A 27,662-nucleotide genomic window follows, 5' to 3' on the forward strand; every position below is an offset into this window, starting at 1 on the left:
CACACAGCTTCTAGTTTCTTGCTTCTACAAAAAGTACTACTAAAAATGTTTTTGTTTTTGTGGGCCCTCTCCCTCTGTCTTTTTTTTTTTTTTTTGCTTTTTGGATGGGCAGTTGGGGTTAAGTGACTTATCCAAGGTCACACGGCTAGTTTTGTGTGTGTGTGTGTGTGTTAAGTGTCTGAGGATGGATTCGAACTCAGGTCCTGTACCACCTAGCTGCCCCGCTCTCCCTCTGTCTTTGACCTCCTTGGAGTAGGTCCTCCTCATTAGCTGTATTACTTTATCTTAGCGGTTTTTTTCTTGGATAGTTCCATTTTTTTTTTCCCAGAAAGGAAGCAACTCATATCTCCACTAACCTTTCCTCCCACAATCCCTCCAACATTTACCATTTTTACCTTCTGTCACCTTTGTCAGCCTGATGGGTTGTGAGGGTTGATGATGTTCATATTTCTCTTACTGTTAGTGATTCAGAGTATTCTTTCATATAATTGTTGATTATCTCCTTCATTCTTATTTAATTCAATAAATATTTATTGAGCACCCTCTATGTGCCAAACATTCTTTTAGATGGCCACTGAGGGAGATTCAAAAGATCCTATCCCTACCCTCAAGGTGCTTAAAAACTCCTTGGGGGGTGGCTAGGTGGTCCAGTGAATAAAGCACTAGCCGTGGAGTCAGGGGAACCTGAGTTCAAATCCCACCTCAGACACAACACTTACTAGTCCAGTGACTTTGGGCAAGTCACTTAACTCCAATTGCCCAGCCTTCTCCCCTCCAAAACAAACAAACAAACAAAAAACAACTCCTTGGGGAGATAACATATGTGCACATGAAAGAGTTAAACTGTAATATAAAACAAGATAGTATATAATTGTGAGACAACATGGGTGGTGTAATGTAGACTATATAATACAGAATCACAAAACCTTAGGGCCTGAAAGGATTTCCATCTAATTCATTCTGTCCCAGGACAAGAATGGCTTCTAATATCCCTAAATAGGTACCCATTCAGCCTTTGCTGGAGAGACCTGTAGGTAGGTGGAGCCCAGCACTTCCTCAAGCTGCCTGGATGGCACAGGAAGCTAGAAGAGGGAGAGGTCAAGGCTGAAGTAGTTGGTAAGGCTTCATGAGATGGAATTAAGGCTGGATGCTAAAGAACAATAAGATCTGGATAGGTAGAAAAGAAGAAGAGCTTTCTGAGTGCAGGGAAGTGGCATGAGCCAAAGTCTGAAATTGGAAAAATATTTGTGTTGAAGGGAAGTAAAGCTATTTGACTGCTTAGTGTAGAATTTGGGTTCATAACGTGAAAAGGTAACAGGTAAGGGTGAGGGCAGATTGAGAAGCGCCTTGAGTGCAAAACTGAGAATTCTGGACTTGATACTTTGGGCATGAGGGAGTTGCTGGATAATGTTGATCTAGGAGTGAAATGAAGTTGGTATCTTAACAAGCCTTTTCTAACGGAAGATAAGTCAACTAGCCATCTAGTCAGTGTTTATGTACATTATGTACAAAACACTGTATTAAATGTTGTTGGGATTACAAAGTGAGTATAAACATGGTCTTACCACAAAATGGTAAGCTTCACTGTCTAGAAACTTACCAATAACAGCCAATCAGTCAACAAGTGTCTCCCCAGTTTCCGTGGGAAAGGCACGGCAAATACTACTGTTAAGTGTTGCAGTGAATTTAGAGAATTATCTATTTAAAGTGACAAGATGTTATATACAAAATATCATAACCAGGCGCAAACACATCTCGATTGTTTCATAAAGTACAGAAAAGGCCTGGACAACATTTAGTTCAATCAATCAATCATAAACGTTTCACTAAGTTGGGGGGAGGCTGTCCTTGATCAACTTAGAAAACTTTGAAAGCCCACGGTATAACTGTACAGCGATGTTGTTTCAATTGGCTGAGGAAATTGGGTCATTCCTCTGTGTGCCATCTACAAAACAGCAAACTGGTTCATAGTTGGGGAAATAATCTACCTAGAAACTTAGTGGTAGAAGCCTCCAACCAAGTTCCTGACAAGGAATCATTTGAAGCAAATGGAAAGTATAGTGAACCTTGGTCTTGACATTAGATTCTTCTTCTCCTTTTACCAGAGGGAGACTTTGTGAACCTCAGGGGGGTCAGAGGATTTGGATTTTTTCATTAGCATTCTAGTCCTAGCAGTGACTCTGAGAGAGCGGTGACTCGTGGCAGTGTCTGCACTGAGAAAGCCAAGGATGTGACGAGGAAAGGCAGATCAAGACTCTATAAGGAGCCCAGCAGAAAAGTTAGACATCCCCCCTCCCCCCCAGGTGGTCAAAAGGGCTTCTAGGAGCTGTGAGTCACTTATCCTTTTGGCATCTGTGCTTTCTAAACTGGAGCTCCAAACTGGACTCTGTAAGTAATGGTAGGAGGGTATGTCGTAGACTTTTGGGGGGATGCTTGATGCCAAATGTTCTTGTTATAACCTTAGTAAATCTAACTGAAAACTAATTAAGTTTGACAGACTGATACTAACTGGTAACACTATGGGGAAGCACACCAGTGGGGGCTTATGAACTATAACATTAGAAAGGAAACTCTAATTCTCAAGGCTACCCTTAGACCCTGAGGAGAGTGTTAACAACGGAACTTTAGGGCCACAGAATATCAGGGTCAGTAAATATGGGCTCCAGAATATGGGTTATTTTACTTCCATTCTCCATATATTTTTGATCTGTACCTGTGATTTCATCAGAGTGGGTAACAAAAATATATAAGAAAAATGATAAGAGATAATAACACTAGCAACAACAAAAATATTCTTTCAAAATAGAGACCTAGCAGAAGAAATGAAAACAATGTGGTAAGAGGATGAAGTACTTGTCATCTTTCCATCAACTTTTTGCTACTGAAGTTGTCCTCAAGAGGCTTTAGTGAGTCTAATGAAGATGGACTTACATTTCACACTTTAATTACAAAAAGTAATTACTTTATTGACTTGCACAACAGTTATATGTAAAAAAAATAATAGCAGAGGAGTAAAACATTTCTGAACTCCATCAAAAAAATGAAACCAACACAAAAAAAACATAGTGATAATAACATTCATATAACATTTGAAAGTTTGCAAAGCCCTTCACATATATTATTTGAACCTCTTGAGATAAGTAAAACTAGTTATATATGAGTATAATTTATTAATGTACCATCTTTTATATGTAAAAATGACTTAACTGATGACGCCATTAATAGAGTAGGCACTTTACTTGGTTTTACCTGTAGTGGACAACTGCCTACCAACTTGTGAGATTGAAGCAGAGACAGAGGAAAGGGCTTAGGCTAGCTGCTATTCCAGGAAAACCAAACCTACTAACTTAGGAAAGGAACCTGGAGTCACACCAGGAAGCTTCAATTTGAGGCCCCAGTCACCTGCTTCCCTGCTCATAATCCAAGAGGCAAGGGTGGGAATTGGAAGGAGGCTTTGAAGAAGCTTTGTTCAGTCTCCTACTCCCTATTTGCTTGTCACAGTCAAATTTCATTCTATGAAGTTTATTTTTGTTTTTGAATACTACTTCAGTTTGCCAAGGTCATTCTAAATTCTGACTCTATCTTTAAGAAATCACTTAGCATTCCCTGATTATTATTATTAGCTTTCACTTAAAGAGACAGTGATATTGAAATACAGTTGGAATCTTACCAATGTGAATTAATGGTCATTTAATTTTAATTAATTTGATTGTTGGTGAATTAATAGTAGAATGAATTAAAATTTTGAATCAGAAATTGTCTCTGTTGTCAAAGGCTGTGCCTGGCTAAACTTAAGATGGGTTCAGCATTCAGTTGATGACAGAGTAATTAACTTTTTGGGCACAGTGGTCTAGATGACCATTTATTAAGGGATGGGGTGGGGGTGGGGGGCTAATGAGGAGAATGTATCCATGCTCGCTAAATCATGAATCCTTAAAGTTTAAATGATAGCATTTTAAAAATAAATATGATTTTATTATTTAATAAGAACTGAAACTTGAATGAAGTGTTACTAAAATGTTTCCAAACAGAGCTCCCATAAACTCTACCTTAATAAATAGATAAGATTCTTTAGTGGCATCCTTTCTCAAATTATATACTGAAGTTAGAAATCCTTAAAAATTTGTATTTCTTCAGTGAAAGTATCACAGTGCAATTCTATTTATGCTACTAATTTGCTTAGCCAGTTATTTCTTCATAGATGGCATAAAGAGCCCGGTGGGTCAAATCGTCTGTCAAATTATTGAAACATTTTAATGAGTAGAGTTCCAAATAATGAGACTAGCAATAGCAAGAGACCATGGAAACTTTGTGACCATCTTCCATGACAGAGCGCCCAGGTTATATTCACACGTTCCCACAATGCACATGTGGATCGAATCATGGTCCATCCCCATTTTTATATAAGTGTGGGCAAAGGCAATGGGTAACATTCTTCTCTCAGCGTGTGGTAAAGATCATGTGCCTGTCCAGATGTGAATGCATTAATTTTTATCTTGACTTTTTGGGGTTATTTAAAAAAATTACTGTGATCCTAAAAATAAAACTTTTTACTCTAAAAATAGCTCCCCACAAAATACTAATCCAGAACTCCCACATTCAGCATGGGCTTCCTTACTTACACTCTCCATGGGAGGGAGAATATAGCAACTAACCACATCCATGGCAATTCTAACACCAAAATACAATGCTTTCTGAGCTACATAATTGCCAGACAGTGATGCCCATATCAATGGGTCTGGCAAATAGCTGACCTCTTTGGCTTGTCCTTCCCATATCTCTAATATTTTCTTTTATGAAAAATATTTTCTTTTTTATTATGAACTTAAAAAAAACATGAACATTTCAACTGGCAAATTAGAAAAGAGTATTGTATAGAAAACTGAACTTTTGTTAAGTGTGCTTTGGCTTTTAAAAAAAATTAAATTTAACATGGCAGTAATAGTAATAGCTAACATTTATATTGCATTTTAAGGTTTTCAGGTCCTTCATGTATGTTATCTCACTGGATCTTCACCATGACATTGTGAGGCAGGTGCTATTATTATCCTCATTTTACAGAAGAGGAAATTGAAGCAGACAACTTTAAGTGACTTGCCTTATAGTTAGGAAGTATCTGAGGCCAGATTTGAACCTGGGTCTTCTGTGCTCCAAATCCAGTACCCTACTTCTGTCATCTAACTTTTTTTGCTTATCTGTGTCCCTTTATGGTTTTTTTTTTGCTCTTCTGTTATTTTTCAGATGTTTCACTGATATTCTTTTTTTTCTTGCTTCTTAACAACCCTCCCCACCCTCATCCCCACCCCTATTTCCTCACAGAAGCCCCTTCTTGTAATAAGTAAATACAATTAACTAAAACAAACCAACACAGTGGCCATGTCTGAAAATGTCTGCCTCTTTCTAGCAGTGGCTTATTGTGATTCTTCACTTAAATGGTTCTGTGATTGACCATTTTTCACCTCCAACTCTGCCTCTATCCTCAACCCTCCCTGATTCTCTTTTTATTTGAATTTGATCCTTGTTTGTACCTCTGAACATGTATGTCTCTGCCTTCAGTGTACTTTACTTGTTGACATAGTTGCATTCATGACCACATCCAATAAACTTTGCTTCCTATGTTGGGTCCTCCCCCTGGCACAGGCTATTGGAACCAGGATGGATAGTTTTTAAAGATATGCTTAGAAGTGCATGACAAATGGTAGAATACAAATATATACATTTGAATGATTACAGTTGGCAGTCCAGTTGGCTAAGTCCTAGACCAGCATTTTGGAACTAGAATCATTTAGTTATAGAAGCATGGACTAATAAGACACATAAGGGACCTCAGAGATGATCTAATGAAACCTTCCTAGTTCAGGAATTCTATAATCTCCCCAAAGAGCTGTTATCTAGACTCTGCTTGAACAATTTCAGTGATGGAGCAGCTCATTAAATTTTCATATAATTCTAATTATTAGAAAGTTCTTCATTAAATCTAGTTCCCTGAAATTTTTACCCATTAGTCCCAATTCTCCCCTTGGGGGCTACAGAGAATATGTTTAATCCTCTGCCCACATGGCAGTCTTTCAGATATTTCAGGATTGTTGTCTTGTCCCCATATTAAAAAATGAAGAGTCCAGGCAGAAGCCCCTAGGTGATGCAGTGGATAGATCCCTAGGTTTGGAATAAGGAAGACTCATCTTCCTGAGTTCAAATCTAGCCTCAATCGACACTTACTAGTCGTGTGACCCTGGGCAAGTCACTTAACTCTGTCTCTATTTCCTCATCTGTAAAATGATTTGGAGAAGGAAATAACAAACCACTCCAGTGTCTTTGCCAAGAAAACCCAAAATGAGGTCATAAAGAGTTGGACACAATTGAAATTGTCAGCTGATTCAACCATTTTGCAGAGCAATTTGAAATTATGCCCAAAGAGTTATTAAAATGTCTATACACTTTGGCCCAGAAACACCACTACTAGGTCTATTTCCAAAAATGATGAGGGAAAAAAAGGAAAAGAATCTTTATGTTTTAAAATGTTTATAGCAGCTCTCTTTGTGATGGCAAAGAAGTAGAAATTGCAGTGATACCCATCAACTGGGAAATGGCTGAAAAAGTTGTGATATATAATTGTGAATGGAATACTACTGTGCTGTAAGAAATCATGAGCTCAATGATCTTAGAAAAACATGAAAGACTTGCACAAAATAATAAAAGGTGAAATGAGCAGAACCAAGAGAACACAGTATACAGTAACATCAATATTATTTTAAGAATGGCTTTGAGTAAGTTCTTTCAATTATTACAAATATCCAAATTAACTACAAAGGAAGATGTTATCTGCATCTAGAGAAAGGAATGATAAATAGAAGAGTGCAAAGGATGATTTTACACATACACACAAACATACTATACACACACATACATATTTGTGTCTAATGGTAGCTATCTCTACAGTGGGGGGTAGGAAAGAAAAAAAAGAAAAAAATTTACATAACAACTTTATCATATATTTAAAAGGAATAGCAAGTTGTACACAATAGATTTGCAGTTTCACATGCAATTTTTTGTATTACCTCATGCCAAAGAAATGATCATTTTATCCCATAAATGAAAAATAAAAATAAGTAAAAGTTAAAAAAGACTGTTTCCCATGTCCAGAATGCTTTCCCTCCTTCCTTCCACTTTTTAGAATCCCTCTCTTTCTTCTTTTTTTTTTAAGCAATTGGGGTTAAGTAACTTGTTCAAGGTTACACGGCCAGGTGTTTCTGGGTGGGTGCTAAGTGTCTGAGCCCAGATTCGATCCCCAGGTCGTCCCGACACTGGAGCCAGTGCTGTTACTCGCTGAGCCACCTGGCTGCCCCAAGAATCCCTCTCTTTCAAGACTCAACTGAAGTACTGACTCTACAAGAGACCTTTCATGATTTCCTCGTTTTTAGAGCACTTTCTCCCTATTTCAAAATGACTTTGTATCTATCTGATGTACATCATGTATTTATTTACCTGTATATATTTAGAATATAAACTCCTCAAGTACAGGAACTGTTTAATTTTTGTCTTTGTATCTCTTGTGGCTAACACAGTACCTGGCACATAGTAGGAGATTAATAAATGTTTATTCAATTGAATTGAAATATCTTTCTAATTGGCTCAATACTGCATCCTACCTGGGATAAAGGAGACAGAAGTGAGGGAGAAGAAAAATGGGTAGAGTTTTGGTTGGTATGCTGAGGGTCTTCTTGGACACTTGAACCCCTGACTGGTTGGGGGTGACGTCTTGCTGTAAGCCCTATGGCCTCATCAATGAGTCTTGGTTTCACAAACTCTCAAACAACACATTTGGTTCCTGCTACTATTTCAGCTTTAGCGTAATGGGTTCTTGGGATTTTGGAAATGTCTCACCACAGTATTAGACTCAGTAATATCCTGTAGGGGCTCATTTTCTCATGCTGACTATATAATGGATAAACATGACACGCTTTGAAGTCTTCCAAATTTACTTGCCATTAATTTAATGGACTTGCCTCCTGTTACCAGCACTGAGTCCTTTTAAAAAAAAAAAATTCTGACTTGAAAGTAAGATTAAAATTTGCATACCATTTCTGGAGGGGGAGGAGGAGGAGCACATGGAACTTAAAAGTTTCTAGCTTTCCATATGTGAAATGAAAGAAAATGTGTATATACCGGTTTGCTTGGCCAGATATATGCCTTATAACAGCAAAGGAAAGGGATATATAGGCCATCTCTTTCTTTCCGTTCTCACTCAGAGGTGGCAAATGCTGTATCCTTTCCATGCTGGAAAAAGGAACAGAGAAAAATGTGAAGACAGAAGAAAGAATGAATAGAGAGGAACAGAGAAAGGAAGGATAAGGGGAAGTGATGAGTAGGGAGAAAGGGGAGGTCTGCTAGAGATGAAAGGAAGGGGGGAAAAGGGAAATTTTTTGATTATTCGGGGGGGCAGATTATATTACTTTGTTTTTCCTTTTACTCTTGATTGTCAGCATCTGGCAATTTCTCTGCTTATGAGTATATTTTAAAGGTTGGGCAAAGACATGTGTGAAATTTTGTGTGTGTGTGTGTGTGTGTGAAAGAGAGAGAGAGATATTCAAAGCAATGATTAACTTCATTCCTTAGTAGTAACTGAAGGGGTTTAAAATAACAACTAAAATGAAGTTTTGGGAATGACAAAGGACTTCTGTTTTGGGATCACCTAGCTCACAGGGTCGTCCTAAGGAAAGTACTTTCCTTTGGATTGTAAGCTTCTTGAGGGCAGGGACTCTCTTTTGCCTCTTTTTGTATCCCCAGTGCTTAGCACAAAGTAGGTGCTTAATAAATGTTTGCTGATTGACAAAATTTATAGCAGGACAGAAAAATGAGAAGTTTATTATTATTATCCATGTTCCTCCTGCAATAAAGATGACAACAATCACACTTTACCTCTATGATGCTTTACACTCTAGTTTATTTGATTCCCTACCATTAAGTTAGATATTATCCCCATTAAAGTTCACTTACTTGCCCATGGCCTCACAGTGGCAGAGATAAGCTTCAAACCTAAACCTTTTTATTCCCAAGTCACAGCCTGAATTTTTTTTCCATTACACTACTGCTATTCTTCAAAACAGATTGTGTGTGTGTGTACGTGTGTATGTGTATATAGCCCATATCATATATATTTCACACATTATATATATATAAATATATATCCCACATGATACATATCCCATGTATATGTGTATATACATATCTATCCCACATCATATATATATATATATATATCCCACATTAAATAAATCCTATATTAGGAAAGCTAACTCAAGAAACAATGTATGAGGAAAAATGTCAGAGACAGTGGTCGCAAAGAGCTGGAAGGTCTTCGGGGCAACAGAATATATTAGAATGTGGTGGGAACATGCAGAAACTATGGGTTGGGGTGAAGGAAGAGAGGTGGGAGTGGCATCAGCAGTTGTTCCAGCGAGCCAGGGGTCACTGGGGCCTTCTCCAGCTGCAAGAAGGCCTGTCCAGGTGCCAGCCTCACCTGGTGTCCCTTTTTCTAGGCCACTCCATCTGAGCCCATATAATGGGAAGTATAAGCAAGGAAGGTCTGGCCACCATGTTAAATTCCTCCATCAATCTTCCCTCAGTCCTGTCTCTCATTTGGGGGGTAAGCCCTGATTTTGGTAGTCTTTCTTCTCCAAGACCCATCCTACTTCTAAGAATCCTTCCTGCTCTTGTCAAACCCTTGCAACACGAAACAGAAGTGCCAGGAAGAACACAGCAGATACAAAGTTAATCAGAAAAAGGTGAGGAGGAATATTACAGATGTTATTTATTACCTACATGAGGGAAATCAAAACCCTTATAATTTTCATACGTGCACTCTGCATGACAGATTTAAAATGAATTTAACTTTTATGATTTTTCTATTTAAAGAGCCAGACTCTCAAGTACTTATTCACTCAGTTCACATGTAATATTTTCATAATCCAAATGAGAAAGAGCTTCGACGTGGCTGGCCCAGCCTGGATAAAGTTCAAATGTTCATAATTACTGACCATATACCAGGCACTTGGAGAGCTTATGTGTTACACTTCATGTTTGGCCATGAGTTAAAATCTCACATAAACCTGAGGGTAATAAAATATTCAACATAAACTAAAATCACTGGCAGAAATTTACTATAAGTAAATTAGTAAATGCCATTGATGTCATGACTTGTTCAACTGAGTTGTTTATATCTGAAGAGGTTTGAGGTAGTATGGACTTTTCTACTTTGGTTTACATTGAATCACAAACATTGGCCAGTGCCCTAGAGCTCACATTGGCCACTAACCTCTCTCTCTTTTTTTAAAGATCAACAATCACTGACATTGGCATTTCACTCATGTAAGCAAAGGCTATTGAATGGATAGCACGGGTGCCCAGTGAACAGCTTGTGGGCTCCATGGGTACCAACATATTGTCAAAAGACCTAGGGGAAGGCACCCAACAGACTGGGTGGAGTCCTGCAGATCACTGACAGAACCCAGACAAGAGTAGCCTAGCATGGTTTGCAATGTGTATTGCTACAGGGAGTGTTCACACTGATGATAATAAAGATCTACTGAATATAAATGCAGATTCTTATAATATAATACCATAAGATCATAGATTTGTGATGCACGAGCTAGTTGAGACCTTAGAGTTCAACCCCCATCTACATGTCTTCATAGTAAAAAGGGATGGGACCTAGAGAGACTCTATATTATTTTTTTTCTCACAAACATCCTATAATATTATAATTTGGTAATTTGGTAAACTAGTATATCAACAAATGGTCATGACTTCAGATATTTTTCTAGTTCACAAAAGTAAACAATATGATAACAACTCTGAATTTTATTAATTTCTAATTATAGCAAGTAATTCATTGGTCAGAATTTTTCAAATTCCCACAATGCTGATTAATTTTGCCAAGAGACTTTTACACTTAAATTTAATTTCACGGCAGACTAATATAACACAGAACTACAGTATCTAATGAACTTTTTTTTAGTTGGTCTTGCCCTAAATACAAGTTCTTTAAGTAATTGGTTGAGTCCATCAGGACTGAGTTATAAATAAACACCACGTGTATAGGAGAAAAAGAAAACTTAACCTAAAATATTCATCCTTGGCCTGTGATTAAGATGAAGAGAATGAGTGGCACTGAAGAGTCTTTTGGCTGGTTGAAGATCAAAGAGAAACTTGTTTTTTTTTCTTCCAACATGGCATTTAGTGGAAGCCCAACCACAAAGCTTTGCTCGCTGGTCTAAATGCCTTCCTGAAGGCTTGCTATATTCCTGTGCTGTGAGGTCTCTCATTCTAGTGTTCAAAAAGGACATTTCTAGGCCTTGAGAGCATTTTTGGATGAGGATGAAAAAGTGCTAATTCAATTCTTAATTTGGAAAGGGAACCCTGCCCAAGAAATGAATCCATGATGGTTGTCAGATGGGACCAGCTCCTTTAGATCTATAAGATGCTGGGCCATGGTGGCAAGGACATGGGAATAATGACGCCAATCGATGTTCTTCCAAGGGTTGTCCTTCATGATGTTGATATTCTCTGACCTTAATAAAAGATGGTGTTACACAGATCCTCTAGTTACTGGAAAGGTGACCATTATAAGCCAGTTGTTGAAAGGAAAAAAAGAAAAGATTTGAGAACCTTTTCTATCCTCACCCAATTATTGGCAAAGACTCAGTGGAAACTAAAGAAGTGAAGTTTTATACTTTGAAAAGCCACCAGAATCCAGGATGAAATGGGCTTCAGAACTAAATCTGTCTTTCCAACAAAAACTGGAATCCCATCTGTGCGAGTGTTGGCAAAAATCATTACTTTGCTCTACAGCCTATTTAATCAGAATGAAATATTAAACAGGTGCTGTTCCATTTCAGATCAGCTGAAAAAGAGCATTTATCAAGTATGGGGTGGTGGGGGTGGGGAGAGACACCATAGCAGCCTACTTATAAGTTTGCAGGATGCTAGCAGATGACCCTCAGGACTCTCTAGAAATTGAAACGAATGGAGATGATTCTGGAAATTTCATTCTTAGTGCTGGCCATTCTGTATTGTCAAATTCCTCACTGGTAACCATGCATGTGGCCTTTTTTTTTTTTTAACATTTCACTTCAAAACACTAATGGGTGGCACCACACTCATATGTGTGCCATGGCTTCCAGAAAGAACACATGATGAGAAGAACTATGGCTTTCAACATAAGCCTGGAAAGAAGCCCTTTTCTTACTTGCTAACTTTTTGCCCTGTCATTTTGCAGCAAGAAGCCAATGACGGGACTGGGAAGGAAGGAAGAGGAAGCAAACAAGTATTTATTAAGTGCTAAATGCTTTACACATATTATGTTGGGTGGGTGGGGGGAGAAAAGCAAAACTTGGATAGTTATTATCATTGTTGCTGCTGCCGTTTCTTCTCCCTCCTACTGCTAGCAACTCTGCCCCATTCATAAAGGGTGGGGTTTGCAGGCACAACCTGCTCCTGAAGATGCACATATGGTAAAGCACTTGTGATGAGAAAAAATAAGTTTCCATCTGACCTGATGATAATGCTCATAATGAGAAAAATCTCAAAATGGATTTTGAGAGGCATTTTAATGGTTAGAGGAGAACTCCAAGCACTTAGGGGAAATAAGTTTTCATGTGGTGGGCGTTGAGGTGAGTTCTGATTTTCTGGCTAGGTGACCTGCTACCTTGGGACCGGTGAACCTAAAACACACTAATACTTTAGAATAGCTCATTGCTTCCTACATATTCACAGAATATGAGAGTTGGAAGGTACTCCAGAGTTCATCTAATCCCATATTTCATTTTTACAGATAAGGAAACTGAGGTCCAGAGTGGTTAGATGTTTTGACCAATTTTTCACAATTAGTGGGAACTCAGAACTTTACCCAGGTCTCCTGATGCTGCCATGCTGTTGTGTCTCCCCAGTGTCCCTGCCATCTTTATAACACGTCAGTATGGCTCACCTTAATTCCTCTTAGAGTTCTCCAAATGGATATTTCTGCCTCTTAGACCAACTCAAAAGTTATAAACTAGATTCTCAGGCTAGAATCTTTTAAAAATGTTCAAGAGACAAGAATTACACCTCAGAAAGGGAATTTTTGAAAGAGTATGGATGATTCCTTAAGCATATCGCACACCTGCCCTGAAGGGAACACTGGAATATTGGATACCATCAGGAAGAAAGCATCAGAAACCAAAGAAAGTATTGTCTTTTGTACAACCTAATTAACAAAGTTATTGTGTACCTTTGTGTGGCAGTCTATAGGGGAAAACAAAGAATTATAGAGAACTGTCCTGGCTATCAGTAACCTCTGAATCGAGTTGAGGGATATAAAGTATATACACACAGAAAGATAAGTAACAGTGCAAACCAGTGTTAGGTAAGTGTCACATGAGCAGAAAGGAAGACTGGCTCTGATCTAGTTGTTTGGAGAAGGTATTATAGAACAGGTGGAACCTGACCTGCATTTGGAAGGACTGACATAATTTGGATAGGTGGAAGGGAACAAGGAAGATATTCTAGGTTTGTGGAATAGCAGGTGGGGTGAGGGAGAGTATTGTGAGTAAAGGTAAAGGGGCAGGAACTTTCAAGGAATGGTGGGGAATGTGTAGACCAGTCAGTCTGGAATAGAATGTGAAAGATAGATAGAATTGTAACCTGGGGAAGGACTGTGAAAGGCCTTGAATGCCAGACTAAGAAGTCTGAAATTCATTTATAGGCAAAGGAAAGGCATAAAGGATATTAAGATTAAGAACTGCAAGAGGTATTAGAGTTCATCTAATCCAACCTCTCAGTTTCACAGAATGGAGAATTAATTTGCCTAGGAAGTAGCAAAAGCTGGGGTTTGAACCCAACTGCTCTGACTTCAAATCCAGTGCTCTTTCCATAATGCCAAGTATACAAATACACCATATTTTGGACCAGAGGAATTACAAGACACAAGGGATGTTTTAGAAAGATTACTCAGGCAGTCATGTGTACAAAAGTTGGGAAGAAATGAGGCAATGAAATCAATGAGAGAACAAATGCAATTATATAGGCAAGCCAGGGCAGCTAGGTGGCGAAGTCACTTGGATAGAGGACAGGTCCTAGAGGCAGGAGGACATGAGTTCAAATCTGACCTCAGACACTTATTAGTTATGTGACTCTGGGCAAGTCACTTAACCCCAATTGCCTCTCAAAAATAATAATAATAGTAATACAAGTGAGTCAATAAGAGCCTGTATTGTTATGGCAGTGGGAGTGGGAAGGAAAGGATGTACAACAAGCAAGAACTATTGGGATTTAATGATTGGTAAGTTATCAGGGCAAGTCAGGGGGAGTACATAAAGGTGAGGTCTGGAGCCTGAATGACTGAGAATGATACAAACAGAGATGGAGAAGTTAGAGGTGTAGTTGATTTTGGAGGGAAGACAATGAATTAGTTCTACATTGTTTATCCTCATAATTAATTTACTGAGATAGCTCAGTGGGTTTTCCAGACCTTTTTATCTCTCCTCAAACCTCCCATGGTTCTCCCTCTCCCCAGCTTCTTAGCACAGATCCTGGCCTCATTTCACTGAAAAAAACCAAAACCAAACAAACACTGAGGCCATTCCCTGAGAGCTCTTTTTTTTTCTCCTCCTCTTCATCTCATATCACCCTGATGTCTTCTGCCTCTATCTCCTCCTTAACTCCTGTCTCAGATGAAGAGCTGACCCTTCTCCTTGCCAAGGCAGATCCTTCCATATGCATGAGTGATCTTATCCTACTTTATCTTCTTCAGTGGATTTCCTCCTCTATGTTCCCCACTCTTTCACTAATCTTTAATCTCTTATGGGCTGCTTCTCTGCCACTGACAAACAGACTCACACCTCCCCTATGCTTGAACAACCCTTACTTCATCCGTCCATCCCTGATTGCTACTCTCCCATATCTCTCCTCCCTTTAATGGTGAAACTCCATGTATAGGCCATCTACAATCCAAATTTATTTTCTTCTCATTCTCTTTTAACTCTCTACAGTCTGGCTTCCAAACTTTTCATTTAATTCAAATGGCCCTCTCCCAAGTTATCAATGATCTTTGTCTGTTTCTGTCGGCCTCTGACTGTCTCTTTCTCTCTAGCTCCTTCTCTCTCCCTCTTTCCCCCTCCTTCTCCCTCTTATCTCCTCCTCTCTCCCTCTCTCTGCCCCCTTCTGTATCATCTTCTCTTTCCCTCCCCCCTTCATTCCTTTCTCTTTCTACAGGTGTCCCTAAAGTCTGGACACATAGGAAATCTCATTAACTATACATATTTTTAAGAAATGAAATGGATGAAATTTTCAACATTAAATTAACATTAAAATTAAATAAATTTTATTAATTAATATTAAATTTAATACAGTTTAGCCATGACAATTTCATACAGAATAAAAGCTTTCATTAGCTATTGGGGACTATTTTCCATATTAATGAGATCTTCTCTGTGTCTCCTATGTCTTCCTATGAAATCTCATTTATGCTAATTATATAAAATGTTGAAAATTTCATTCATTTCACTTCTTGAAAATATGCATAGTTAATGAGATAGCCTATGTGTCCAGACTTTAGGGACACCCTGTAGGGTGACCTCTTTATTAGTCAATCCTAGGAATCAAAATTTGAATGGTCCTAAATTCCTAAAATACTATCATAGTCTTTGCACTGAGATACAAAGCAACAATAGCACGGTTTTCTTTTAAAGCTTAGTATTAAATGTCTTAAATGTCTTCTCTGACTTTAGTTTTACATTACCCTGTGGGGTGGGGGGAGGTGGATTAAAATAAGTTATATGAAACCTGGACATCTTCCATGATTAGCCAGGCTTAGTAAAAGTTGGTGGCTTTCTTCCTACTTTCTTTACTTTACTTTACTTTACTTTACTTTACTTTACTTCTTTACTTTCTTTCTTCCTGTATAGACAGATCCAGTCTCTGGAAAGCTGGGATCAAGTTATGGTTGTTTTCAAAAGTTTTCAATAAAAAACGGGTAGAGCAGTTCCAATAAGAGTTACAAAGTAGGAATGAGGGGCAATTTTCTTCCAGAAACAGAATTTCTGAAGAGACCCAGTTCTTTAGATATTTCCAGAATGGCTAGAGAAAGGCTAGTGGAAGGGAATTTCTCTATGTTTTGAAATGCTATCCATTTGAGGAGATTGCGGTTGTCTTTTTGAGGAGGGGCATGACAAGACAGGATATCCCCTCCAATTCTAGCTATGGAAATCGAGAGTTGAAAGCCAATTGGGTGTAAGAGCAAACTTCTCAGTTCATGTGGGATTTACAATGAAGTTTCCTTCAGAAGCAGACAACTCAGTCTTCTTTTCCCTTTGGCAAAGAAATAATTTTAAAAATTTTAAGCACTTTGGGATGCTCCTTCTCCATCCCTATGGTGGGTAGACTTAGAAAAAAGGGTCATTGACGTAGCTGCTTTCAAGGCTATAACTGGAGATACCAGAGAAGCGGACAAAGGCTGCCATCACCACTAGGACGTGGGAAATCTGATGTGATTGGAACTATATATCAAAATGAGGAAGAACCCACCCCATTGGGCCTACTGTTGTGGCCCTGACAAAGCCTTTTTGCAATAGTGAATCGGCCTACTGTTGTGGCCTTGACAAAGCCTTTTTGCAACAGTGAAGTGAACAGTGGGACAGCTCCACTCAAAACAACTACTCCCAGGAACACATATTTGCTGATCTGGTTGTGATGAAATGCTCCCCTCCTCCCCCCACAATGATTTCAGGCCGAGATCTCCAGGAAACAGACAATGGTAGGGATGGGGGGGAGTAGGTGAGCTGTGAGAAACAGAAAAAATGATTAACAGAGCCAGAGGGCAAAGCTCCCCAGATCTGCAGGTTAATCTCTAAATAGCCTAGTTTGGAAAATGAGAAAATGAGACAGAACATAAGCTAGCACAGGCTCTTAGATCTGCTTTACTAGGAAAGATAGTTGTTCAAGTGGTCAACAATCTTTTTAAATTTTAAATTCACTAATTCAGGGGAAAAGGCAGCACCTTGAACTTCAGAGAAAATACAAATAGAGAAATAAAGACCAACAGACAGGGCTCTGACTGTGTGAATCAACAATACACTTTACACACATCCTTGGATGGAGAGAGCCTTTACAGCTGAGCAGCTGGGGAACTCTGGACAAACGGCCACTCAGAACCTCAACCGGGGAATCACAAGATCCTTTTCATAAGTGAGCATCCAAAGCAAAATACCAGCTCAGAGTATCTATGCACTTCTCAGAGCCAGAAAGCATTACAACCTCCCTGACTCAGGGCTTAATCAGAAATTAGCAGAAGGTGTGAAAGCCTTCCTAGAAGCAAGCCTCCCCTAAGCAAGCTTCCCTTAATGCGCTCCAGGTGAGGCCTATTAATGTTAAGGGAAGATCTTAAATCCATTAACATTACAGCATAGCACCCAGAAAAAAGAAAACAAAAATCTCAAAGACAACTTTCTCCTGTGAAGAGGCCATGAAGTACGTGTTTGGTCTGGTCAAGATTCCCCAAAAGAAAAACAGCACAAAACCAAGTAGATGGCAAGTACTGCCAGTCTCGTTATGGATATGGAAGATGCTCTGAATCCAGACATGGAAGAGAGTCATGGGACATCCGTGATCACATAGAAGGCAAGAGTTGTCCTTATGCTAGTCAGGGAGCACATCATATGGGTTAAGGGGCCAGCATCCTTTCCATGCTTCCTATGCAAGTGGTTCCATTTTCTCCATGGCACGGTGGCCTGGGCAAGGCAATGTTAGTACCTGTTCTTGGAGCACTGGACATATTTGTTTCTCTTCAAATTACTGGGGATTGTTTACCTTTCTCTCCTAGCAGGAGTTGCCGCTCAGTCAGCTCTACTGTGTTTGCTTCCTCTGCTCCCCGGTTTTTCATGACACTGCTCTCTCCTGATTCTCTTCCTACCTGTCTGATGCTCCTCAGTCTCCTTTGCTGGCTCTTCATCCAGGTCATACCCGATAACCAGGAGTGTCCCCCAAGATTCTCTTCTCTTTATCCTCTATACTATTTTGCTTGGTTATCTCATCAACACCCATGAGTTTCTTTATCACCTTTAGGTGGATGATTCTCAGATTCATTTGCTCAGTCCCAAACTCTTCTCTGACCTCATGTCTTGCATCTCCAACTGCCTACTGGACATCTTGAACTGGATGTGCCTCAGATATATTCATCTCAACACAGTTAAAACTGAATTCAATATATTTACCCCCAAACTCTCCATTTTCTGAACTTCTTTGTCACTCTTTAGGATACCACCATCCTCCCTCGCTTGCAACCTAGGTGCCATCCTTGACTCCTTATTCTCTCTCATTTCCCATGTCCAATCTATTGCCAAGTCCTGTTGATTCTACCTTTAAAGCAACATCTTTTGTGTATGCTCACCTCTCTCCTTTGATGCTACTACACTGCCTGGTGTAGATCCTACCATCTCATGCCTGAACTATTTTAATAGCTTTCGGATTGTGCTCACTGCCTTGTCTCTCCTTGCTTCAATCCATCCTTCATTCAGCTATCAAAGTGAAAAGTCATAGATCTGTCCGTGTTACTCTTCCACTTGATAAACTCCACTGGCTCCCCATTAACTCCATATTCAAGAAAACAATCCTCTGTTTGGCTTTTAAAGTCCTACATAAGCTGGTCTCTTCTCATCTAGTCTTCTTACATTTTCCTTCCTTCCATATATTCTATGATGCGGTGACACTGGCTTTCTTGCTGTACTTCAAACATGCTTTTACCAGCTGTCCCCCAGTGCCTGAAATTCCTTCCCTTCGCCTCTCTCCTAGCTTCCTTGGCTTCCCTCAAGTCTCAACTGAAATTCTACCTTCTGCAAGCATTTCTTAGTCCCCCTTAATCCTAGTGTCTTTCTTCTATGGTTACTGCCAGTTTATTGTGTGTACATACTTGTTTACATTTTGTCTTCCCCATTATATTGTGAGGTATTTGAAGGCAAGGATAGTTTTTGTCCCCCCCCCTTTTTTTTTGCATCTCCACTATTTAGCATAACACCTTAACACTTCCTGTGGAATTGTTTTAGTTATGCCTGACTCTCCATGACTCCTTTTGTGGTTTTCTTGGCAAGGGTACTGGAGTGGTTTGCCATTTCCTTCTCAAGCCCATTTTACAGAAGAGTAAACTCAGTCAGACGGGGTTAAGTGACTCACCTAGGGTCAAACAGCAAGGAAGTGTCTGAGGCTGGATTTGAACTTGTGAAGATGAATCTCCAAGAGCCCTATCCATTACACCACTTAGTTGCCCATGCCTTAACATAGTAGGTGCTGACTTGAATTGACTGAAGTTGGGTTTTAGGTGATAACAGTCCATCTAAACATAGATGTCTATCAAGAAGTTGACAATGTAGGACCCAGCTCAGCAGAGAGGTTAAAGACTAAAGTCTAGATTTGGGAATCATGTACACCTGTAAGCTTGTAGGCAATATATGATAATGCATTTATATGAGTAACCACTTATATAAGAGAAGTTAAGACCTTCAAGAAAGAGTGGGGAGGTAGAATAGCCAAAGGGTAATGAGTGAACTTTAAGTTATGCTCATACAGAAAGAACATCTGCACCAGGACTACTCTGCATCGTTCTGGCTGCCACATCTCAGGAAGGCACAGTGAAGTTGGGTAGAGTCCAAAGAAGGGTAACTTGAATGACAACCATGTGGGGGAGATAGGTATGGTGGAAAAAAGCACCAGATATAGAGACTGGAGGCCTAGGTTCTAATGCACTAACAAGCTATGGAACTTTGGTTAAATCACTTAACCTTTCTGGGTTTCATTTTTTTCTTCGTGTTTTGAAGGAGTTGGGAGGAGGGGGAAGAAGCAAAGAGAAGCAGGCCTGCAATTTCACTGGCAAAGGAAATTCCATCCACCAAAAGAGAGTAGCACCTGCTTTGCAATATATGGTCTTTGAGAGTTCCACAGGGCACTGAGAAGGTAAGTTACCAGCCCAGGGTCATTCAGCCTGAGGTAAGACTTGAATTCAGGGTTTCTTGACTCTGGAACCAGTTCTCTATCTACTCTACTATGGCTTCCCCTTAGTTTACTTTTTTCCAGTCAAAGAGGATTGGATGACATGGTCTCTAAATTCCCCTCCAGCTCTTAATATTCTTTTCTTTTTCTCATTCCCATACTTATTCCACAAGCAAAAATAAATTATACCTTAAAGCTATAGCATTTAACAAGAGTAAAGAAGAAGCAGGGATGTACTGTACAAACAGTCCGGTCCAAAGTGCGAAACTTTTATTAAGAGTTGTTCTGTTCCCATGGTGGAATAAATATTGAATCTTCATCTCTGGAATGTTTAAAGAGGTCAGAGATCAGGCATAAAACCCTTTTGAAACTACAGGACAAAGTTATGGGTATATGGATAGTTAACAGAAAATAATTTCTATTAACACCATGCTGCAAGATGGAAAAATTCCCAATTAACAGCTAATTAATTCCCAGTGAAATTTATGGTGTCAAAAAGAACAGATTTTTGGCACCAGGAGTTCAAGTACTTCCTGTCATTGGTGCAGCTTCAACGAATCTTCCTTTAGCCAACACATCTGGATACAGAAAGGCTTCCCCCACCTTCAGTCTCTCTCTCTCTCTCTCTCTCTCTCTCTCTCTCTCTCTCTCTCTCTCTCTCTCTGCCTATGATAGGCCAACCCAGAAATCCCTGGTGGCCTCATCACAGTGATGAGCCGGCCTGCCAACCTCTGGAGAAATAAGGGAGCCCAAATGAGAAGGGCATCATCATCTTTGCTTAAATAATAACTAACTCTTCAATATGTTTTGATAATCTACTTATTTTCAGAAACAAAACAACCAGAACTGTTCCTTATTGATAAGTCTTCTAATTCTATCTGAAAAACATAAACTTACAAAGGTCAGAAAATTCACTGGCAATTTGGAAAATAGACAACTCAAAGGGTTTTATGCCAAAACTCTTGTTAACGAATCAATTAGTCTTACGAACCCCATCCTATTTATTTCTAGGTTGTGAAGCCATGTAGAGAGCTATCAGGCAGTAGATGGTCCCTCCCAGTGTCAAAGCCATGGTGGTCCGATAGAGCATCTGATCAGGTAGATCATGTTTCAAGTAGACAGGTAAACCATCAGATTTCTGAAAAAATTTCTGCAGCTCAGGAACTTTGTTTTTCCCAGCATAATCATATAGAGCTAGTTCTGAGGCATATTTCGTTGGTGTGTCAAATATGATAGGTGGTGATTCTGAAGATGCCACAGGCTTTAAACCCTGCGGGCTGTAGGCGGTCGAGGCCCAGGACCCAGCCAGCTTCTAGGTGAAGCCGCTGAACTTGTAATACATGTCGCCCCTCAAACTGACCTCCTGAAGCCGGTATCCTTGCAGCGACGGAACCATGGAAAGCAGCTCTTAATATTCTTAATTGATTCTCTAATTATATAGTATGAGGCTGGACTAAAAAAAAATTAGTCTGAAGAAATGAATATTGAAATGCAATGTGATAAAAAAAAAAAGTCTGTGAAAGTATGAAGGGTATCTATAGACTGAACATGACCTTGTCCACCTAATCCTAAAATGCTAAAACTAAGGGTCTCCATTGAAATCTGAGGAAGATTTTTTTAGGTCAAATAACAGGCATTTGACCTTACATAATGTTTAGTAGATCTATGGAAATGAAAATATAAATGAATTGATAAGTCACATGATCATTTATGCAAAGAGATGTTTCACATCTAACCCTATCCCTCTGAAGCCGATTTTTTGACAAGAATTCCACCCATGTCCTATTCTGACGTTTCACTGTGATTTTGAAGTGATCCTAGGTTCTCAAATGCTAGGTCAGGAGAGTATAACACCTGGTGAACTTAAACCAAATTTCAAATATGAGCTCAGTGATGGACTATATGCTTTGTCTAAGGACTGAGCCAGCTTAGTTCACAAAGCTTCAGCCCTAGGTTGGCTGGAGGGTAATGAATTTTTTCCCCTACCACAGTAGCTCTGAAAGACCACCTACAAAGTTGTAGAGGGGTTGTAATTTGTACTCATGTACACAATGATGAAACCTTAGATCCTTGAAGTACTGATGGAGGGAAACCTCAGTGTCTAGCAAAATGGGCGTGGGGAAATAGAGATAGGTTAGTGTGGAGGAGAGGATACATAGAAACTAATTGAGAAAATCCTTAAAGGAAGTGAGGTCAGAATCTCAAAAATTGAATCCTTTAAATGTGTAAAAGTGTGTGTGTGTGAGGAGAGGGGTAGGAAGCCTGGTCAATGAACTGTTTGCCAGCAAAGGAGAAAGAATATCTAGGCCTTTCTTTAAATTGTGAAAGCCCTCTTTTGCCGAAGATGAAGCATTAATCTAGAGGAAATAAAGGGCCTTCTTTAAGGCATTAAATGGTACCTGGCAGCTGGGTACTGGGAAGGAAGCTTTTGCTTTTTCTCCTAACTGAACTGTTCCCTTTCATAGAGCTTTTACTCACTAGAACTTCCAACTCAATGGGCTGGTACCCAAAACATCACAGTGATTCACCATCAAATGCTTCCCTCCACCAGAATAACATTTTTTAAATAATGGGGTTAAATTAGCTTGTCAGTTCTGTGATTTCCTTTTAATGTCAGAGAGAGAACTTCGATTAGGGAAGTCAGCAGCTCATAGGGGCTTTTCCAAAAGAAATATTTGCAGCTTAAAAGTGCTTTCCATCCACATCCCAGTCTTCCTTGATCAGCAGATAATTACTAGGTTGTTAAAGCCACATGAGCAACTGTTGAAATTGGTCCTGGGTAGACCCAGTCTGAGAGTGACCAAGGCAGCCCCTGATGCAAGAACTCTGAAAGGAGCAGAAACACATCCTTGTATTTCCACCAGCAGCCCAACCTCCTGGCTGAATGTAAGCAGCAAGATCCAAGTTCCCACAGAAGCAGTCCTGGGCCTCATTCCTGGCTGCTCCCAAAAAAACCCCAGAGAGGGCTGAGAACAGCTGCCTCTGCCTTCATCTCTGCTTGTGATTGTGGCGCTATTTTAATCTCAGCCTGAAATTCCCCCTCCCACAGGCTTGAATAGTCACACTTCTATGAAAATGGCCACCCCTGTCCAAGGATGGTCAGTGGCTTTTGCATAGGGATGATTTCATCTGCAGTCAGAGGACCTCTGTCAAATTCTGCCTCTGTTACTGGTTACCTGCATGACCTTGGGGAAGTCACTTAAAATCATCTTGAACTTCAGCTTCCTTCTCTGTAAAAAGAAAGAGTTGGACTAAATGTTCTCAAAGGTCCTTCTAATTCTAAATGCTATTGCCCCTGCCATTTCCTAGTTCTTTTTCTTGTACTGGTTTTCTGTTTTTTGGAACTAGATAGGTGATTTCATGAGGGGTGTAGGGGAAGGAGACACCTAATGTGGGGACTCTTTTGGCAACTTATTTTTAACTCCTCATCTTAAGTACTGAGTCACATAGTGAGTCAAAGGACTCACTATGGTCACATATCTAGTATATGTCCAAGACAGGACTTGAACGCAGGTCTTTCTGACTCCAGGGTTGGCCCTCTATCCATTACACTAAGCTGTCTCTCTAATACTGATAGAGTAATTCAACAGAATTAGAGACAATTAACCCAGGAAGACCACCAGCAAGAATAAGATATGCCCAAGATACCACTGATAGGCCAAATGTATATTCATGCTATACAGAATGATTATTCCTATGGAGAGTTATCATTTGGTCTATCCCCAGGGCATAGCACAATATTTTACACATAGCAGGTTCTTTATTAATGCTTGCTGAAGGAATAAATTCTAATTCTAATAATTCCACATACTTAGCTCCAAAAGAAAATTCTCAACACCAAAGTCCTTGGCACTACCAAATTTGATCAGCATAAGAAACTGAAAGATTCATCAGTGGAAATGACATTAGAGAAGAGGCATTTCAAGGCAATGACCAACCACAATTCTGGAAGACTGGTAAGGAAGCCAGTGCTACCCCCTCCTGTCAGAGATGATGGACTCAAGATGTAGAATGAGTTGGCAATGAGGGGTTTTGTTTTGTTGGATTATGCATATTTGTTACAAGAGTTTTGGTTTTGTTTCTTTAAAAAAAAAAGAGTGGGAGCAAGAGAAAATAAAAATTTGTTAATTGAAATAAAATAAAATAAAAAGCATGTGTTACCATCTATTGTTTTGTCTCTGTACCATAAGGAACATGGGACCTTTCTATTTGATTTGTACTTGAAACCTATTTTCTGTCTCCTCCATAAAAATATGAGCCCCTTGTGAGAAAAGATGTCTTGCAATTCTCTCTTTGTATCCCCAGTGCATAGTTAACTAATTGATTCATGTATATCATGTTATAGGGTTAAAAAAAGAGTCCCTTCTCACCCCCAAGAAGCTCAGAAAGTGAGGTTCTGCAGGATGCCCAAAGATATGGAGATAGAACCCAACAAACTGCCTCTGAGTATTAAGAATTTCTATTTCCAGATATAACTGGAGTCTAGAAGGAACTGAAAGAGTCTGGGTGTGTTTCATCCTGACTCAGGGTAAATTCTTTATTCCTGCTGGTTCATTCCTCCTTCCTGTTCCTACAACCCACTCATGGATCACCCCACCCCACTCTACCACAAAGAGCTTAGAGATCTTAGCATATGAATCAATGGGGCTGCTCATTAAAAACAAAAACAAAAACAAAAAATAGAAAAAGAGGTTAAGAGGGCAGCAGGAAACCCCAGCTAAATCCAGAGAAGCCAGCACCAAGGAGGGCATCCAATGCACACAAGCAGCCAGTAAGCCTGAGAATGGGTACAGGAGGAAAACTGAGGGCTGAGTCCAACTCCTTCCTTGTCTGCCCACCCAGAGAGGATTGTGGAGAGAGAAGCACCACAAGTTGGGCTTGCATCTGTGGCCTTCTGCTGTGCTATAGAGAAAAAAAAAGAATTCCTCCAACTTGACGTCTCATCTGGGCCCAGTGTAAAATTAAGCAGCAACTTCTATGTTTCTATTTTTCCTATCTATAAAAAATGTATTAATCTGAAATTCTTCTCTGAAAAGCATTTTTAAAAAGTGATTCAATTTCCATGGAATGCAGAAGAAATGGAAATGCCAGAAGAGTCTGGATTGGTTTTGCGCAGGTTAAAAACAGAGCTCAGGAAGATAAAAAGTAATCTCTTGACACTGCAGATCATACAAGGAAAGGTACAATCATAGGCAGAAATGGAAGCTATAATTGCCCTCCTGCTTTTGATAGGGTTTAGACTCTGGGAGCCCCCTTGAATCAATGATGGTGTACCTATGCCTGTTATACATCAGAGCATCAGTGGCTGTGATGAGGGAAAAGGGGAATACACAGACTCAGATGATTACCTGCCTTGGATTCTTTCTACAGAGGTTCCACAACATCCTTCCATAAAAATTTCACCCCCCTCTGAATTCTTACTATCCCTGTCACTCAGCCTACAACGTTTTTGCATCCCTGACAGTGCATGAGTCCAGTGCATGACTGTACCGGGTTCTTAAGAAATGGACAGATCTGTGGCCATTCTAACTGACCATTCACAGGTTTAAAAAAACTAGCACAAGTTGATTAATAAAAAAGAACCAAAAGCTAGATGAGAAGAGATGAAAAGAAATCTCTTCACTCTGCACTTGGTCAATGAGAAGCCAGGGCCAGTAACCACAGGTGAAAGACCCAGATTGGTTCTCACGCCATCACCAGGGAATCAGCTGACAAACACCATTACTGAGAAACTTAAGGAATGCTGTAGATTTGTTATAAGAATGCAAACAGGCAAAGACAAAAAATGAGTCTAAATTTCAAATGGCATTTCAAAGGCATTGTTAAAAACAACAAAGTCTTTTGCTAATAACTGCTGAATCACATAACAACCCACCATCAGACTTAATCCTATAATCACATCAGGTCTGCCTGGGATATTGAGTTACTTTCTGCATTCACAGCCTATCTGTGGTGGGCATCTGACATATCACCGACATATCACAGCCACATTAAGTTGGCACACTGCAGAGTCAGCTAATGTTACATCATGGGGACCTATCCATTTCACATAGTTTAATGCCGGGCTAAAATCACTGATTTTACAGCCAAGGTATGTGACTAAGATTTAATAAGATTAAAATGAGATTATTGGGAAGGCCAGTTAAGCCTTTTGTACTATTCATACTTTGTTTTACCAGAAAGCTGGATTACTCTGTTTCCTTCTGATCCTATGAAAACCAAAACAAAAATATACTAAGAGTATATGGAGATACAAATATGCCCACCACATGGGGAAAACAGTGGCATGAACTTTGATTTCCAGTCAGCATACAGCAAAGCTGTTCTAGTAGAATGGAAGCTCCTTGAAGACAGGACTCCTACGTCCTTTATTCCTCCAGTCTAACATAGTAGGCATTTGATTCATACCTGTTGATTGATGCTTTTGAAGAACATCTCCTGAACATGTATGGAAAGTCTGGTACCATATCACATGCTTGAGAGTATGGTGAGTGACCACAAAGAATACATCATTCCAAGTCTTATAAAGCTCAGAATATCTTGAATACACGGATCATGTAGGGGATACAAAGATGACAGACATGGTCCTTACCCTCTAGTAGCTTACACTATAACTGGATTACAATCTAACTAGTCAATGCTTAGTACATAGTAGCCATTTAATAAATATTGATTGATTATATAAGGATGAACAAATAAACTGTATGATAACAATCAAGTGAATAAGAGAGGCAAGAAGTGCTATAGGAATTCAGAGGTAATTGTGCACTAGTAAGACCAGAAAGGTAGTGTGGTCTAGTAACCAGAGAGCTGGCCTCAAAAGCAGGAACAACTTGGTGAAATTCCAACACATAAAGCCTGTGTGACCCTGGGAAAATCACTTTATCTTTCAATGCTCTAGCAACTAAGACCACAAGTTGAAGAACAGGTACAGATTTGCAATGGTAGAGGAAGTGTCCACAGTGGAAGTTCCCTAGAGGTCTCTCCCCCCGAAAAAAAAATTTATAACGGGGTGGAGGGGGGAGGTAGGCAGTGGGGAACAGTGGAAAGAAGCTTCAAGTCCAGCATCTGACACATACGAGTTGAGTATCAATCTCTCCCTAGTGATCTAAGACAGCTCTAGCAGGGCCATCAACTATAGCCCCAAAGTTACATCTCCTTTAACTGAGTGAATGGACTACTAGGCATATCCCCAAGGAAGTCAAAGACAGAGGGAAAATACATATATGTAGCAATTATTTATGGTTGTCCTGTTATTTTTGTTAACACAGAACTTGAAACAAAGTGGGTACTCAACCAATGAGGAATGATTGAATAAATTATAGTATGTATATTCTTAAGTGTCTTTCCTCTCTTTCCATCTATCTGTCTGCCTGTCTACCCATCCATCTATGTATTTATCTGTCATACCTGCCACATCTATCTATCCATTCATCCATGTATCATCATATCTATCTATCCATTATCTGTCATATCTCTATCTATCCATCCATGTATCTGTCATATCTATCTATCCATCCATCCATCTATCTACTATCTATCCATGCATCTGTCATCTCTCTGTCTCTCTCTCCAGTCATCTTTCTGTCATATCTGTCCATTTATCTATCTATCTATCTATCTATCTATCTATCTATCTATCTATCTAT

General features: G+C 39.5%; 1 protein-coding gene and 1 pseudogene across 3 annotated transcripts in view; both read right to left on the reverse strand.

Moving 5' to 3' along the window:
• ARSB (arylsulfatase B) overlaps nt 1-27,662 on the reverse strand; it is a 305,283-nt gene that overhangs the window by 84,281 nt on the left and 193,340 nt on the right. The window lies entirely within an intron of this gene.
• On the reverse strand, nt 20,149-21,424 carry LOC138167430 (cytochrome c oxidase subunit 7A-related protein, mitochondrial pseudogene; annotated as a pseudogene).

The sequence above is a fragment of the Petaurus breviceps genome, unplaced genomic scaffold (assembly GCF_028583685.1).
Source record: "Petaurus breviceps papuanus isolate PSGF00001 unplaced genomic scaffold, PetGlider_PUasm1.0 229, whole genome shotgun sequence".
NCBI classification, from domain to species: domain Eukaryota; kingdom Metazoa; phylum Chordata; class Mammalia; order Diprotodontia; family Petauridae; genus Petaurus; species Petaurus breviceps.